At 43.2% G+C, this 17,897-nt stretch overlaps 1 protein-coding gene across 1 annotated transcript in view; it reads left to right on the top strand.

The window, feature by feature from the left end:
• LOC126418865 (uncharacterized) overlaps positions 1–6,030 on the top strand; it is a 72,402-nt gene extending 66,372 nt beyond the window's left edge. Inside the window, exon 2 of the mRNA XM_050085863.1 lies at positions 5,842–6,030. The gene's annotated coding sequence lies outside the window, so the exon portion shown is untranslated. The remainder of the gene's footprint in view (positions 1–5,841) is intronic.
• The last annotated feature ends 11,867 nt before the right edge of the window (positions 6,031–17,897 follow it).

Here is a 17,897-nt window from a genome sequence, read left to right as displayed (position 1 = left end):
ACGTGGCCGCTCACATATTGCGTCACAGCATGCCTCGTTCCACCAAGGAACTGGGGCGGGGGGGGGGGGGGGGGCGCCGGGGCAATTCGGAGGTGCGAGGTATTGAACGTTGCGCAGCTGTAAGAATAACGTCTGTAAGATAAGTGACCTCATCGTCGACGCTAGGAAAGTGATGGTAATCGAATATCGCTAGAGACGAAAAAAGTGTCCAATCGGCTTGGGCAAACTTCCAGTGTCGAGGGCGCATATATGGCAGTTGTGGCTGCAATCGAAGGACACATGGAAAGTGGTCACTCAAGTGTGTATCAGCAAGGGCGAATCATTCGAAGCGCCGAGCTAGCGGAACAGTACCGACCGAAACGTCCGAATGAGAGTAATTTGTCCTGGAGGCAGACAAAAATGTAGGGTCCCCAGTGTTGAGGCAAACAAGATCCGCTTGGTGGAAGACGTCTGTCAATAGTGAGCCATGCAGACAAGGATGTGGAGATCCCCAAAGCGGGTGGTGGGCATTGAAGTCCCCAACCAGCAAATAGGGGGGTGGAAGCTGACCAAGAAGATGAAGGAGATCAGCTCGTGCCATTGGTGTGGACGATGGAATGTATACAGTACAAAGAGACAAGGTGTATCCAGAAAGGGACAGACGGACAGCGACAGCTTGGAAGGAAGTGTTTAAGGGGATTGGTTGATAATGGAGAGTATCATGGAGAAGAATCATGAGTCCTCCATGTGCTGGAGTGCCTGCAACAGAGGGGAGATCAAATCGGACTGACTAAAAATGGGGGAAAACAAAGCGTTTTTGGGGACACAGCTATGTTTCCTGAAGACAGAAGATGACCAGCGAGTAGGATCGTAAGAGGATCGACAATTCATCCCGATTGGCTCGAATGCCGCTGATATTCCGATGGATAATGGACATAGGGTGGACAGAAAATGGAAGAATGTGACCAAGGTTGCCCTCAAATGCTCAGAGCTTGCGACCGACAGCGTGGAACGGCATTCAGCCGAAGGCAGTAGATCCTGATCCATAGGTTGTTTAGGAGCAGCTCCTGCCACCAGCGATCGGCCGGTTGATCGGCCGCCAGCAGTGCGCCTCGGCGACACAGGAGACAGGTGAGGGCGCCTACCGACAGGTGGTGCTGTAGATGAGACACGCCGTGGCGGAGAAGGAGAGGAACTGGGTTTTTTATTAGCCTTCTTGGAAACAGGATCTTTAGATGAAGGAGGAACTGATGATTGTGATGTTGGGGTACGTAAAAAATCTTCACGAGTATGCTCTTTTTTGGAAGTCCGGGTGTCTGACTTTTGGGCTCGAGATTTAGCAGAACCCAATGAAGGGTGAGCCATAGAGTGAGCAGGTGATAGTGGGGAGGTTGAACGGGCGATCTTTGCGCTGGCCGATCTGACGACCGTGGCACTAAAGGTGAAATCACAAGCCTGCGTGGCCGCCTCCTTTGTTGGTCAAGGAGAGGCAAGGACAGTGCTGTATTTACCTGTCTGAGGCACAGTGGGCTTTCGACTGGCGAATAATTTTCGAGCACCAAAGGTCGACACCTTTTCCTTCACTCTGATTTCCTAAATGAGCTTTTCGTCTTTAAAAATGGGGCACTCTCTGAGGAAGCAGCGTGGTCACCCATACAGTTGATGCAACGAGGGGATGGAGGTGGACAAGCACACTAATGGGCATCCTTGCCACACATAACACATTTGGCCGGACTGGAAGAGGACTGGCTGGTATGAATGAACCGCTGACACCGATAGCAATGCGTAGGGTTAGGGATGTAAGAGCGAACGGAAATTATCTCATAGCCCGCTTTTATGTTCGATGAGAGTTGAACTCTGTCAAATGTCAAGAAGACAGTACGGGTTGGAACGATGTTCGTGTCAACCCTTTTCATGACTCGATGAACAGCCGTTATGCCCTGGTCAGACAGGTAGTATTGAATTTACTCGTCGGACAATACGTCGAGGAAGCGTGTATAAACGACCCCACGTGAGGAATTTAAAGAGCGGTGCGCTTCCACCCGGACAGGGAAGGAGTGTAGCAGTGAAGTACGCAGCAATATATGTGCCTGGAGGGCACTGACTGTTTCTAACAACAAGGTGCCATTTCGTAATCTGGAACAAGACTTTACAGGACCTGCAATTGCGTCAACACCTTTCTGTATAATGAAAGGGTTGACCGTGGAGAAGTCGTGACCCTCGTCATACCGAGAAGCAACAAGGAACTGTGGCAACTATGGAAGAACTGTCTGTGGCTGAGACTCATTGAACTTACACTTGTGAGCAGACATAGTAGAAGATGAGGAAACCATTGCAGTAGTATCCCCCATGATTACCGGCGTCTCCAATGGCGCGCTCCTCCCTTGTGGGGGCCCTCTCTGAGGGCATTCCCACCTTAGGTGATTGTTCACACCTCAGGTCACACCTCCCGACAAACGGACGGAGGGACCAATCGGCACTTTCGGAAGGTATCAGCTCGGGTAATCACCCCTCCCTGGGCCTGGCCGTTACCAGGGGGTACATACGTGTCCTACCTGTCTACCCGGGGCGGGGAATTACGCGTTACCCCGTCACCGGCTACGCATGGAAGTGCGTGGGTTGGCCTTCAGACACGCACAGGGAGGAAGAAAGAGAAAGGGAAAGGAAAGAAGAGAGGTCTGAAACGCTGCAGCGGAGAAAAGGGTAAAGAGAAGATATAAGGAAAACAAGAAGGACAAAGGAAGGACAAAGACTTGCAAGCAGAGAAAGCCAAGAATGTGTTACATTTTCGAGCGTCCGTCTCCGGACGTAGGCACAAAACACACTCCCAGAGTGGGGGTAATGGAAGGAAAGAGACAGAGGAAAGGGGGGGGGGGAGAAGAAGATGGGGGATGCGGAAAAGGAAGGTATGCAGCCCGGAAAGGAAGGAGGGCCACATTAGCTCGGGGTCCCGTTCTCGCTACGCACGTATCCGCAAAAGAGTTGTGGACCCCCTGGGGGGGACATTCTGAAGTTGTTAACGTCATACCTTGCAATATCCTTTACATAGAGAAAATTTGCCAGCTATTTAAAAGAGTTTTTTATTTATATATATATATATATATATATATATATATATATATATATATATATCACATTAAAATCTTACTACTGGGAAGTTGTTAACGTCATACCTGGCAATCTTCCTTCACCTCGTCGTCGGAGCTGAATCGCTGGGACCACAATTGACGCTGACAGGTACTGTGAGTTTCTGAAAAAACTCAAACGGGCAACTGAGAACCGGAAAAGAGGAATGTTGAGCAAGGGCATACACATTCTCCATGACAACGCTCGCCCACACATCGCTCGTAAACCGTTGCTCTCCTGCAACAGTTTCAGTGGAACAAATCACCCACCCACCCTATAGTCCTGAATTGGCTCCCCTATTCCCTAGTTTAAAAGAACATTTGGCCCGAAAGCGATTCAACTCCGACGACGAGGTGAAAGCGTAACTTTGTAGCCTTACTCTCCAGCTACACTATGCTACAGTTTAGGGGCACTGTTTTATAGAAACAGGCAGTTGGCTCTAAGCAGCCATCTTGTAGCGTGCCGTGGTCGCTCTCACTCAGGACACCCGAGCTTTTCGCCCGACGCTGCTGCTTGTCGCTGAGTGTCGCGTATCCAGAAGTCGCTCGCTGTCGGTCGCTTCTGTCGCTCACGTAGGACACGGCCTCAGTGAGCAAGTGTAAAGTACTGTGACTAAAATTAACAGGTGTTGCACATCAGGGTTAAACTGTTTTGTACTGAGAAGTCATTTCCTATGTACTAGTATTCAAAGTTATTTTGTATTTGAAAACATCTGAAACTCAGAGTGCCTGCAGGCCCTTTAAACTGTCTGTTGTGTGGCTGTGGTAGTAGCCGATTGGTTCTTGTTCCTGATACTTTTCAATTCAAACAGTTGTGGCTCATATAGTTCGGTAATCTAATTTAGCAAGGAATATTTTGCACATGTGTGGTATTGGTTGACATGTGAGAGCCGCCTACTTGAAATATTCTCTGTTTATATTATTCTTACGGCCACTTTTAACATATTCTAGCACTATTGCTGCCATATACGTTGATTTAGAGTAATATATGGCAGTAAAATGGTCTATGTCTAGCCTCAAATCACACTTCTGTGTTTAAATTGTTATCACTGAATACTTTCAAAACCTTTCACATGTTATGATGTAGGATACAAGAGCTTATGAATTCACAAGTCGTAGCCATATGTTGGATTAAGTATCAAGCATGTAGCTCCAAATTATTTCATGCTACTGGCTGGACTTAAATTACCAGTTAATGCAAGTTTGTTTCCATGTATTGTGTCGATCCAGGCCTTTATTTGAGGACATCCTGCTAGACGATTAACTTCATTAGAGCTTTGAACTGGAACTTCCAAGTACCTGTAATTGCTCAGAAAAATTGTTAACCTGCTTACTTTAGTGGCGGCTAGAGCCGTGAAGTTGTTTTAAAAAGTTTTTTGGTGTTATATCTGGCCAAGGGATGGATTTTAAAAAAAATTGATCTATTCCTCATATTAATACGGCTAGTGCCGATTTGAAGCGGTAATTTGATTGTAGAAATTAAAGACAGCTAAGCGCCGAGTTAAATTTATAATGTAATATGTTTTTATAAGCTGCTCGAATAGTTCGAAAATTTAAACGGTTAGTGCCGACTCAAATTATGAGTTCAAAGTCGGCTAAGCACCGACTTAAACGACATGTTTTCTATGTTTGCGCCATCTTTGGACCATTGATAAATTTATTTTGTATTGTACATAGTGTGCAATTTTAGTGGCTACTGTCAGTTCAAGTAAGAAAATCGAATTAAGTATATCAAAGCGGGTACACACCGATTAAAATTTTAGTATTTTGAGCGTTGTGTACTCATGCGTAGACGGTTACACCCTTTGCTGATTTGAATTATTCTATGGCTATGTGGTTATTCCCATAGAGCGGTTAGTGCCAATTGGAACCTAGAATCATAAATGATCCCTTTAGGTGACACTGCTGGGAATTGTGGCGAATATTGAGGTCTCATTGTCTCGTAATTATTAAATGACGAAAGGCCACTTGAATTTGGATTGCCTTTTAGCTTGTGCCGTTTGTTCTTAAGTCGGCGTAGGCCGTTTGAAACTTAAGAACCCTGACTGATCGGGCCTCGTTCAATTATGTGTTTTTATGCAATGTAACTAACGCCAACTGACATAGAATATGTTTCAGGCACTATAATAAAATCCTCAAGAACGGCTGGCTGTTATGTGCCTAGCCACAAAGAACACGATCCCAGTCCGTCGAGACCACAGTTCATACTAACGTCGTTGATTGACATCTGTTGTGAATGGAATGAAAATTCGATCAAATAATGTTGGTCACATACTAAACATATCCACAAGGTTCCACAGATATTTGAGTGGTGCTTCGTAGTTCCGTCGGAGTGTATAAGAGTAAAACGTGTCTCCTAGAGTGTGTTGCCCGGCAGGGCAGCACAAAGCGAGACCACTCACTAACTTGAATGGATGGACGAGCTGTGCAATGGGGAAAGCATTCCTCACAGGACAGATTGTATTATTTTCCGATGTAATAAATGGTTTTTCAATAAGGAAGAACTGACTTTCATCTGTCCTCATAGAAACTTCTCTGCTTCTTTCTCACTTTCTCTCTTTTATTCTTCATCTCTTTTCCTTTCTCTCTCTCTTCTGCTTGAGTCTACAATTTATTGTTTGATTGACCATTCAGCAGAAAATTATAGATTTAAAGCTCTCTACTTCCGTTTGCACTCCCCATATTTAGTGAGGCACATCCTCAGCTTAATTAATTTGTTATTTCCCTGTTGTTTCAGGAACAACACATGTGAGGAAGACTGACGTCTCGTTTCCACGTTTCAGTAGAAGAATTCTGATGATTAATCAGAAAAATTCATGTACTGTAAAAACTGTCAGCCAACAAACATAAATTCGTGTATCGTGACAAACTCATAACTGGCAAACACCTTTTTTGTGAAAGAATAAATATCATCAGCAACCACAAATGCCTGTATCATGATAATTGCTACGTTTCACCCACACCTCCTTAAACTGTCCTGCTGAGATTAAATGTCCAAGCACACATAAGCCCGATGCCGTAGCCGAGGTGACTAACGCATGCCTGCTCTACAGTTGGGTAAGCTTGTTCGAATCCTGCTGATGGATGAAATTTTCACTGCCAGTACTTGGCAGGCAAGGGCAGGAGAGGTGCTAGCCTAAGGTCTATATTAACCAGTTCTGGCGCCATTATCTTGGATTAATTCCATACCTTTCCCCAATGTGTCACAAAGTGAGGGCATGCGACACTTTCCTTCTTTTTCACTTTCTTGGCTTTCGGGGCTAGCCCATCCAGTCACCTGAATATTAATGTGAGTTACGACAGTAAAAATGGAAGGACAACACTACACCCAGTCTCCGAGCAGAGAAAAATCTCCGACCAGGCCGGGAATCGAACACAGACCCCTTCGCGTGGTTAGGGGACGTTAAACTCGACTGTCCCCTTTCTTTATTTTTTGTTGCCTTTTTTTCCCGAGATACCTTTTGAATTATTAAAGCTTGGTACTATTCGAGAGGAGCAGACGATGTGACGGCCGGTGGCGTGTTTCACCCTCTCCTTTCTTTCATCATCATCCAACACGAACATCACACTATATTACACACACACACACACACACACACACACACACACCACACAAATCATTATAGTCACCAAGACTTTAGCAGATACACTTACATACACAGCTCATATTTCGTGACGGAATGGTGTCTTCGGGCGCGTAGACTAGGGAAAACATTTCCTATTACGAAGCTGAACCTGCCTTTTGCGGTCTGGGAGCCATTCATGCCATACGACTTTACTTTAAGTTTTTACCATACATTAAGATAAAAGATTCACTGATGGCATATGATAATATTATAATTCCTTTTTTCTTTTTAGCTTCAGTAGCACCACTCTATTAGCAAAACTAATTTCATTTGGCACTCACCGCTACAATCTTGGAAAAAAAAATTAAAATAATCTTAGGATAGGAAATGTTACCAGTACTGAACAAAAGTAACGCTAATTTGAATCATATGTAATTAATCTAAGTTTTAGAGTGATTAACAATACCTTCTTCTGCTTTCCGTGCAGACAGGAGAGGAGACAAGAAGTAAGTGGTATAAGAAAGCTGAGCTAGCACAGAAAAAGTCTTAAACTAAAAACATAACGAAAAGTTTACGTAGAGATTACTATTTATCACATCATTTGATATCTAGGAACGCTGTGGATTCTCTTTCATGATGTTCTGTTACACAATATCCTTGAATGACGGTGACAAAACTTTTGTAGTCGACTTGACGACGCCGTTCAACGAATCATCACTCTACACTTACACTCACGTAGGGGAGTTCATTACTTTTTATTACTACTGTCACAATTCACTCGCATTCATAAGTAGTGTAATTCTTTCTTCTTCTCATGTTTTTGAAATCAAACAGATTTACTTAATTGTCATGGGTAAAGTGTGTGTTTTATAGATCATGAGTTTCATTATTTTTCACTTCGAGTGTAGCGTTTCTGTAACTGATTCTGGTAAACAACGGCTCGATTTTCATTTGGAAACGTTAAATATTGGCGTTACTGTTCATTTACAAAGAAGTTGAAATAATTTGGTTGAGAATTGAAATAATTTACTTAACTCATTTTCAGTATTCGACAATTGGGCCATCGGACAGGCGACAGGTGGCGTCAGTAGTTGTGGGATGGCGGCAATCAATAGTGCAGGAAGCAGGTGATGAGTAGCGCTGAGTTGGAGTGGCATGGGGCATCACGAATCAGCTGGGGGATCACTCGCTCAGGCGTCATGGAACGATTGTGTGGTGGAAACAGACATGCCGTTGCAGAAATAATAATAGTTGTGATCAGATAAATTTTATTATTATAATAAATCAGTTTCTTACTTACAGGTCAATCATAGATGATGTAAGAAATATACACTGAATTAGGAGATCCACGTGTTATTATAATTGATATGGAGACATCGTTTTAGAGTTTATTTTATATAAAAACTGAACTCTATCCGAACAGGCCTTGGAAGGTCCAACGGTTCCGTTTGGCCGCCGTGTCACCCTCAGCCCATAGGCGCCACTGCATATCGTCAGCACACCGTTCTCCCGGCCGTATGTTAGTTTGCGAGACAGGAGCCGCTACGTCTCAATCAAGTAGCTCCCCAGTATGCCGCACAAGGGTTGAGTGCACCCCACTTGCTAGACAGACCGGATGGTTACCATCCAAGTGCTAGCTCAGTCCAACAGCGCTGAACTTCGGTGATCTGACGGGAATCGGTGTTACCACTGCGGGAAGGTCGTTGGCATTTTAAATAACAAACTTTTGTTTTATTCTGTAGCGGAATTCGTTAGTTTCTTTTTTATTACGTACTGCGATGGGCGTTGAATCAGTCTCTGTCGTCACTAAGGATCACAACAGACATAATAAGCGTCCTTCGTAGACTTATTTTCGTATCAACTCTGATCCTGCCGTTTGAACGTCTTTCAGCGACAAGCAAGTACCTCTCGCGCCGCCGTGACTGTCACCGGGTACGTGCGCTGCTAGGGCTCTCAGCTGGCGCCAGGGTACAGTACGTTTGCTACTGCGTTCGTCGTCTGTTTGGTGGGATTCCTGCTTAATCAACTCAACGTCGACCTTCTTCTGCACACCAAACCACGGCCAACTAGCGACTCACGGGACTGAACGCAGGTAAGTGAAGTTTTCACCTCTTTGGGGCTTTTGCAACAGCTAAATTGTCTGGTTGCACTATGCACACATGACAGACCCAGGAATTTACTCAAATATTGCCCAGTAGGCTAAAACTTTTTTTATTCCAGTCACAAACGTTTAATTGCTTTATAGGTGCATGGACAAATTTCACAATAACTTTGACACTCGTTTTCACTCTAGAGTGTGCAGAGAAAACCAGATTTCAGGCAATCCCTCTCACCACGGACAACGCAGTGCCGATGGACTTCACTTAACAAAGCAGCGGCATTTGCGTAGACTTGTCAGTACTAACAGCCAAGCAACACTGCGTGAAATAACCACGGCAATCGATATGGTACGTACGGCCATCACTTAACAACCGGGAGCAGCGATATTTAAAATTTACGTTTTTATAACATTTACATAATGTAGAGGGTAACTGAGAAATTTTTTTGTTGAACATTAAAGTTATTGTTGTATTTTGGCCGCGCGGGATTAGCCGGGCGGTCTTAGGCGCTGCAATCATGGACTGTGCAGCTCGTCCCGGCGGAGGTTCGAGTCCTCCCTCGGGCATGGGTGTGTGTATTTGTCCTTAGGATTATTTAGGTTAAGTAGTGTGTAAGCTTAGGGACTGATGACCTTAGCAGTTAAGTCCCATAAGATTTCACACACATTTGAACATCTTTGTTGTATTTTGTGATCTCACAACTTAATTAGACTGAAAAAAAAAGAATGACTAAGAAAAAATTCGCTTGTCCTTTCATCACATTGTAATAACAGGTCCAGCATGTTTTTTTTTTTTTTCTAACCAGAGTGGGGAGTAATTAAAAAATGCCAGTCAATACACACACCCTTGATGAGATTTTTGTATCTGTATCAAGTCCTGCAGTCTCTTCTCCGCATGTGTTTTCTCATATTTCCATTATGTCATGTAGGGGGATCATGCTGAGAACAGTAGTGATTGATTTTTTTGGCCTCATTTCTATTATGGCAGATATTAAGTATCCCCTGTGCTTTAACCAACTATCCTAAACATGGATTTGAGTGGAATTAAAACCCCTAAACATTGGTAAATTCAAGTACAATTTCTTGGTTTATATTCATAGCAGAGCCTGGGAATAACCGTTGAATTTAATTTTTCGAAGTTGACTTGGGGCTCCAGTCTGGTAGGGTATGAGTGTAGCAAGAAAAACTTCACTAGTGGCCACGCAGTTGTTCCCCTCATAGCCACACACAAGGCAACCATTTGTTCAAACTTTAGACTTTGAACCGATGAAAAATTTTGATCAAAGGAAGCAGGCACAACAAAATAAATAGTATTATTGGACTCCCTCACCCTAGAGTCAACTACTTGGTGGAGTGCTTGAAAAAGGAAGCAGAGCTCACAAATTGCATGTACATGAAATTGGAAATGAATCTTGAAGGTAAGAAGAGGAAGAAGAAGTACTTGAAGCTGGACAACAGGATAGAGAGAATCGTAAAGAATTATGAAGAGAATGGCATCATTACGCCTTGCTTGGAAGCCATTGCCCATAATCAGAAACTGGACTAAAATACGTTAAAATAATATATTAAAAAACTATGAAGGCCACTGAGTCCCTGTAGATTACTGAGATAAAATTATTAAAGCATTAAAGTAGTATTATCGGAGCTAATATTAAGTTGTAATTTTAAATAGAGTGTACATTAGTTCAGCGTGTTTAGGCTGATTTTACACACCCCGGAATGGTAAAGGGTCAATTATCATTTTGACGATCCAAAGCCTGTGCAAAGTGTGATGCGAATCAGCCTTTAATGAAAAAATTAAAAAGTGTTTCAAGCCTCACAAAAGTATCCCTATTGTTATCACGTTAAGATAACTTTTTTTCTACCTTCCAATATTATGGCCATACTATTAAATAATTGCGAGTTCTAAAATTATTTTCTGAAGCTTCAGAGTCGCAACTATCACCTAAAATATCATGGTTTGTTAAACTGATAGTATACGCTTTTGTAAAAGAAAATGGGAACTGAACCTTTGAATTGCACCTAAAATTGATATCCCAAAACTGATCTGATGCTAAGGTTGACGATTTTGGCAACCCTATAAATTTTTTTATTTTAGTTTAGTTGCAAACATTTATAGTAGATGTAAATCTGCTTAAGTACATTTAGATATAGTCCTTTAAAAATTAAAATTTCTTACTAAATTGTTGATTATCTTCAAATAGGTCAGTAAAAGCAAGGAGCTTACTACTGAAAATTAATTCTTACTAAAGAACATCAGAAACAAATGTATTAGACCTACTTTTCTTATACATTAGAAACTTTTTGAAAAGATATTTGATCGTTTCCTCTGTCACTGACAGTGTAATTTCAGTTGCTTTGCAACACCAGGGATATCTACTTCTAAATTATGTTTGCAGCTGTTCTCATTTCGAATTCTGGTATATTTGTTTCGTCTTCTTTGGTGAAGGAATTTCGGAAAATGCATTTAGTAACTCCACTTTAGTGGCACTGTCAACAGTAACATTACCGCTGTCGCGCGGTAAAGGTACTTACTAAAACTTTCCGCTGGTTTACTTAACATGGGACCAGAATCTCTTTGGTTTTTCCGCCACATTTCTAGAGCGAGTTTCGTTGTGGGGCTATTAAATGCATCCCGCATTGAAATCCGCAACAAATTTCGAGCCTCAGTAAAACTTCACCAATCTTGGAGATTTTGAGTTCGTCTAAATTATACGTGCCTTTTGAGGTGCTTCTGCAGCAGTTTTCTGTCCTATTTTGTGTACCATGGGGGATCAGTTCCGTCTCTTATTAATTTATTTGGTATGAATATCTCGAGTGCTGTTGATACTATTTCTTTGAACTTAAGCCACATTTGGTCTTCATTTACATAATTTGGAAGGATTAGAGACTATCTCTTAGAGAGATGTCAACCGAATTTTTAGCTGCTTGTATTAATAGACATATTTCGCGTTTAGTTTTGGTGAATTTCTTTGTTACGGAATTGAGCCTCGCTATGACTGCATGTTCACTAATCCCTGTATCTGTCGTGATGCTCAGGATTATTTGCGGCTAAGAGGTCAAGTGTGTTTTAGTAACCATTTACAATTTCAATGGCCTCGTCAACTAAATGTAAAAAAATAATTTAAAAATAGCATTTAGGACAATTACTGAAGTTGTTTCTATTTACAATAGGATATGAAAATGTATTTTTGTCAACATACGGAAGGTAGATTGAAGTCACTGCCAAGGGTACGTATTTACGATGATACTCAAGTTTTTTTGGAACTGTTCAGCAACTGTTTCACCTGAGACAGGGAGTCGGTAAAACGAGCCAGTTATTAATTTATTCCGGTTGTCGAATATAACCTCTGCCCAAACTAAGTCACAGGAACTATCTGATTCAATGTTGATTGTGAGCTTGAACACATATTACATTATTTTTCCTTAAGTTGTCCTTCTTGTTTGTGTTGTAGTGCAGATAATTACAATTACGGCTTTTCCCTCCAGAACCCAGAATTATTTCTCTGTGACCCTGTAAATACCAGAGCTAAACAACGTAGAACAACAACGTACGTTACAAGGGTAGCATTCTGTATTACTTCATTTCCTTATTTCTAACGTTTTAAAATTGTACATCGACTTTAGATGACATGTGAATCATAGATTTTCTTATCTCTATTTAGAGAACGCGTTTTCAGTTATGTTTTGAACATTGTCTCGCCACACTTTATTAACTAATGTGGAGTATGTCGTTCTTCTTTTCAAACATTCACAAACTCATTTATTCTTTCCTTATTGTCTTCTGGGTATGCAGTTGTAGTAATTAAAGTAGGCACAAATGCAGTGATCAAAAAGAAACGATTAGCGTACATTCGCATTCTCTTTACATAGTTCCTTTCTTGCTGCTCCCATGGCGATGGACTGTTTCTATCGCAATCAGTAAGCGTGAAAGGAAGCTACCGTACAGACGGAGGGATCTATATTTATACTTGGCAGAACTAATTACATACTGATATAATCGTCGGTATTTCTTCCGTTTCCTAAAAATTATAAATATTTCGATTTCGGAAAAGAAGCTCTGTATTTCGCCAAGATGAAGAAGAAGGCCCCTTACGTGCTGGTTGCATCGCGTAAGATGTGGAGACGGCGGTTTGAAAGCGGACAGAAGAAGTACGAGGAATAGCGTCCTTTACCTGAGGGATCGCTACTCAAACTACCTGGCGAAGGGGCAAGTGTGGCAAATGTCCGGCGTGGCAAATGTCCGGCATTCGTTGGCAGGCGCTGCTGCCGGCTGGGAGAGGGCGCTGACCTCCGCGATCCTCGGCCGCCGCCGGCGGGGGAGGGGCTGCCCCACCCTCCATTGTACTTTCGCCCTCTGAGTCGGAGCTCAGCTGGCGTTCCTCTCCCACGCTCCCTGCGCCGGCCGTGGCCAGGGCAGGGGCGGGGGCAGCCGGCGGGCTTTCCGTGGCGGCGGCTGACGGTGCAGCCGCTTCCGCTGTGGCCGCCTCGTGAGCACCGGCAGCGTCGCGCGTTTACCGCTCCCGCGTGGCTGGCAGTGGCGTTTCCTTGCGGTGCACCCGCGGCTTCTGTGAGCGGCAATTGCGCCGGACGTCTGCTCCTCGGACAGTTGGCTGCTCAAGTGCTCCGTGGAGCTGCAGATTGAGCACGTTCGTGGTTGGCCGTTGTACTGCACAACCCCCCTATGTCGACCGATCATCACAAAGGAGGGCGCGTTCTTTTACGGCATCATCGTCACGTCACTGGTCTGATGCCTGAGTCCACCTTGTACCAGTGTCCAGTATCCCAGAACTCTCGGTTCACTGACAGTAGTTCCCCACAAAGACGCAAATAACGTCCCACTTCGTCGTCGGGAACTTCAACGGGCAGATTATACAACATTAACCTCTTCAGTCCCGAAGATAAACAAAGAATGGAAAAATATTTCAGTCACTTTTTTTTTGGTGCTGTTGATCTCAAAGTATCTTAAAAAACTAATTTAGAAATTTTATTTTAAATAATGTTTGTATAATTGAATTTACACATATGTGTACGCTAGGTCTTAACAGAGAAAAAATGCCGATCTCGTAGTATTTTCATAGTTTTATTTACAATGAAAAATGTTCACATTACTTCTCATTTTTATGTACACATTACATGTATGAACACATTACTTCTCATGTTTATGGAATTTAGCAAACAATTGTTTTTTAATACGCACAAATAAACTTTGCACTTTTCACACATTATGCGAGAACCTGACTTGCACCCTGGTAACCGATACCCTGAGGCAAAAATACTCTCGCTGTATTCAGGAAGGTGGCGAACCCTGTCACATTCGCTTTCTCTAGTTGCCTTTGGCACAATTCATCTTCGTTTTGTGTGGTTTGATGCTCCTCATCTTCATCATAACTGCTGACATTCTCCTGTGTTACACTCGGAGAAATTTCCTTCGACAGTTCCAGTGAGTGCTACAATTTTTGAAGACTTCACCAAGCCGTGGGCCAAGTGAATTCTGAAGTTAATGAGAGACATCCACTTTTGTTTTGGTGTCCCTTCTTTTTGACAACACCTTTTGTACATAATCCATGAATTAACAGTGGCACACCAATACGTTCAGGCGTAGTTAGAAGTTCATCAACAGTATCCTCGTCTTCACCTGACAAGGTACTCAAGTCACTTATCTCAAGTAATTTCATAATATAATCGTCTGTCAGAGCTGAGAAGCGAAAATGAAATAAAGTGAACGTAGCAGTTGAAGTAACTGAATAAAGAATTGAAAGTGAACCTAATAACAAAATTAAAAATTTTAGAGCTTTTACTGAGATTATTACCAAGGACCTATAGATTACATGTCCATCATGCTTCCCGTAACACCTAAAACGACTTTGCTCCTACTCTACCGTATTAGTACATAAACTCCTATATTTTAATTTAGATAAAGATTTAAATTCCGATTTCGCAGTGAGACCAGTCTTAGCATCAGTACCACTACATGCTGTGAGCTAAGACCAGATGCACACAAATGTGTACTTCAAACTCAACAGTCGATGTTTGAAAAACTATCGTTTTAATTGCATGCACAAATCATTTCCTTGATGTCTTGTTTGGAGTAAGACACGATAAAAACAGCAATACAATTAAAAAACGAATATTGAAACTGAATTTACCTTTCTCGCTTGTCGCAGATGACGCTATCCTTAAGATCGGAATTTTCACGATGCGAGAAAACCTGCTAAAACTGACTTGCGCGCGACCTAGTGGCAAAAACAGAAACCGCAAGATATACACAGTGGTGCATATCAGGTCTTAATTCGGGAAAACGACACTTGGCAGGATGACACTACGAAGACCTGATGTGCACGTGTGTGTACGTCGGGACCTTGAAGAGGTTAATTGCCGCACTCCGTATCCGGCGAAGGAGATTTTTACAACACTCACAGCGCCGTCTCTATGTTTAGATTTTCGTATTCCCCCATGTGTGGTGACGAGAGTCTCACACCGTTTCAGTCTGTAACCTTAAAAACAGGTTGTACACAGTAAAATCGAGCATGAGTCCTTCTAGTTCCTCCTCCTCTACAGGGTGTTACGAAAAGGTACGGCCAAACTTTCAGGAAACACAAATAAAGAAAAGGTGTTATGTGGACATGTGTCCGGAAACGCTTAATTTCCATGTTAGAGCTCATTTTAGATTCGTCAGTATGCACTGTACTTCCTCGATTCACCGCCAGTTTCCCCAATTGAAGGAAGGTAATGTTGACTCGGTGCTTGTGTTGACATGCGACTCATTGCTCTACAGTACTAGCGTCAAGCACATCAGTAAGTGGCATCAACAGGTTAGTGTTCATCACGAACGTGGTTTTGCAGTCAGTGCAATGTTTAAAATGCGAAGTTGGCAGATGCCCGTTTGATGTATGGATTAGCACGGGGCAATAGCCGTGGCGCGGTACGCTTGTACCGAGACAGATTTCCAGGACGAAGGTGTCCCGACAGGAAGACGTTCGAAGCAATTGATCGCCTTCTTAGGGAGCACGGAATATTCCAGCCTATGACTAGCGACTGGGGAAGACCTAGAACGACGAGGACACCTGTAATGGACGAGGCAATTCTTCGTGCAGTTGATGATAACCCTAATGTCAGCTTCAGAGAAGTTGCTGCTGTACAAGATAACGTTGACCACGCCACTGTATGGAGAGTGCTACGGGAGAACCAGTTGTTTCCGTACCAAGTACAGCGTGTGCAGCCACTATCAACAGCTGATTGGCCTCCACGGGTACACGTCTGCGAATGGTTCATCCAACAATGTGTCGATCCTCATTTCAGTGCAAATGTTCTCTTTACGGATGAGGCTTCATTCCAACGTCAACGTGATCAAATTGTAAATTTTCACAATCAACATGTGTGGGCTGACGAGAATCCACACGAAATTGTGCAATCACCTCGATTTGAACCCCTCCTGTGAGTCCAGTTTTAGATTCCGATGCTTCTCTTCAGGTTTACTGTATACCTTGGACCTTCTTATTGACGATGATACACAGGAATTGCATCCGAATTTATTACAAAAGGCACAAGGCAGACTTAAGAACAAGAGGACTGACACTCTAACTTTCTATGAATTGAAAATATCCTGTGAGTCAAGTTTTAGATTCCGAAGCTTCACTTCAGGTTTGCTGTATACCTTGGACCTTCTTATTGACGATGAAACACAGAAATTGCATCCGAATTTAATACAAAAGGCACAATGAAGACTTAAGTACAAGAGGACTGACACTACAACTTTCTATGATTTGAACCTCTCCTGTGAGTTGAGTTAGCACGTTATCACGATTTCATACGGGATACTCTACCTGTGCTGCTAGAACATGTGCCTTTACATGTACGACACAACATGTGGTTCATGCACGATGGAGCTCCTGCACATTTCAGTCGAAGTGTTCGTACGCTTCTCGACAACAGATTCGGTGACCGATGGATTGGTAGAGGCGGACCAATTCCATGGCCTCCACGCTCTCCTGACCTCAACCCTCTTGACTTTCATTTATGGGGGCATTTCAAAGCTCTTGTCTACGCAACCCCGATACCAAATGTAGAGACTCTTCGTGCTCGTATTGTGGACGGCTGTGATACAATACGCCATTCTCCCGGGCTGCATCAGCGCATCAGGGATTCCAAGCGACGGAGGGTGGATGCATGTATCCTCGCTAACGGAGGACATTTTGAACATTTCCTGTAACCAAGTGCTTGAAGCCACGCTGGTACGTTCTGTTGCTGCGTGTTTCCATTCCATGATTAATGTGATTCGAAGAGAAGTAATAAAATGAGCTCTAACATGGAAAGTAAGCGTTTCCGGACACATGTCCACGTAACATATTTTCTTTCTTTGTGTGTGAGGAATGTTTCCGGAAAGTTTGGCCGTACCTTTTTGTAACACCCTGTAAACGCAATTCGTTGAACATCCACTCTTCAATATCAAAGTCTGTTGGCCTGACGTGTTCACGTCCGAGTTGCACTTGAGAGGTCGTGTTCGAACGGTAGTCATGGTGACTTACCGGATCGTTAAGTTGAAAGTTAAAGCCTGTAGCTACGGCTGGTGCGGCGCGGGAGCCGGCAGGCGCGGTGGAATGCCGGGCGGCGACGGCTTGGAGTCCGGTGGTCCTCGCCTTCCCGCGGCGCACAGTGGGCAGCTGGAGCCTCGGGGCGGGGTGCGCGCCCGGCGACGGCGCGGCGTCCCAGAGGCGTACGCAGGACCTCTCCGACGCACACAGCCACTAACTGTAACGCTACCGATACACCATACCTAGCTATTAGCTTCGGATAGCAAACAGTGTATTTCTGTGTGCATTGACGGTAGTTAGTCATGTAATCAGTCATTCTTCCGCATTTATTGGCTGTTAAAAGTCTTGATCATGTAAAAAACATTCGTATGTTATTTATTGATGACATAGTCGAATGCTCCTCTGCTCATTCACGTGTGTTCGAAGAATTTGTCTGGTGATCTTCGTAGTTGATGATATTTATGAAATTATCCATCGAGATTTCTCCCTTTGTAAATTTCATGCACAGCATTCCATTTCCCTTTATTTTCTTCAGTAAACCTATGAGGTTAATCCCAAAAGTAACTTCTCCTGTTTTTTTATAAGTACATAGACC

This window comes from Schistocerca serialis, chromosome 9, assembly GCF_023864345.2.
Source record: "Schistocerca serialis cubense isolate TAMUIC-IGC-003099 chromosome 9, iqSchSeri2.2, whole genome shotgun sequence".
Taxonomy (NCBI): domain Eukaryota; kingdom Metazoa; phylum Arthropoda; class Insecta; order Orthoptera; family Acrididae; genus Schistocerca; species Schistocerca serialis.
This window is presented reverse-complemented; position numbering and strand designations above follow the sequence as displayed.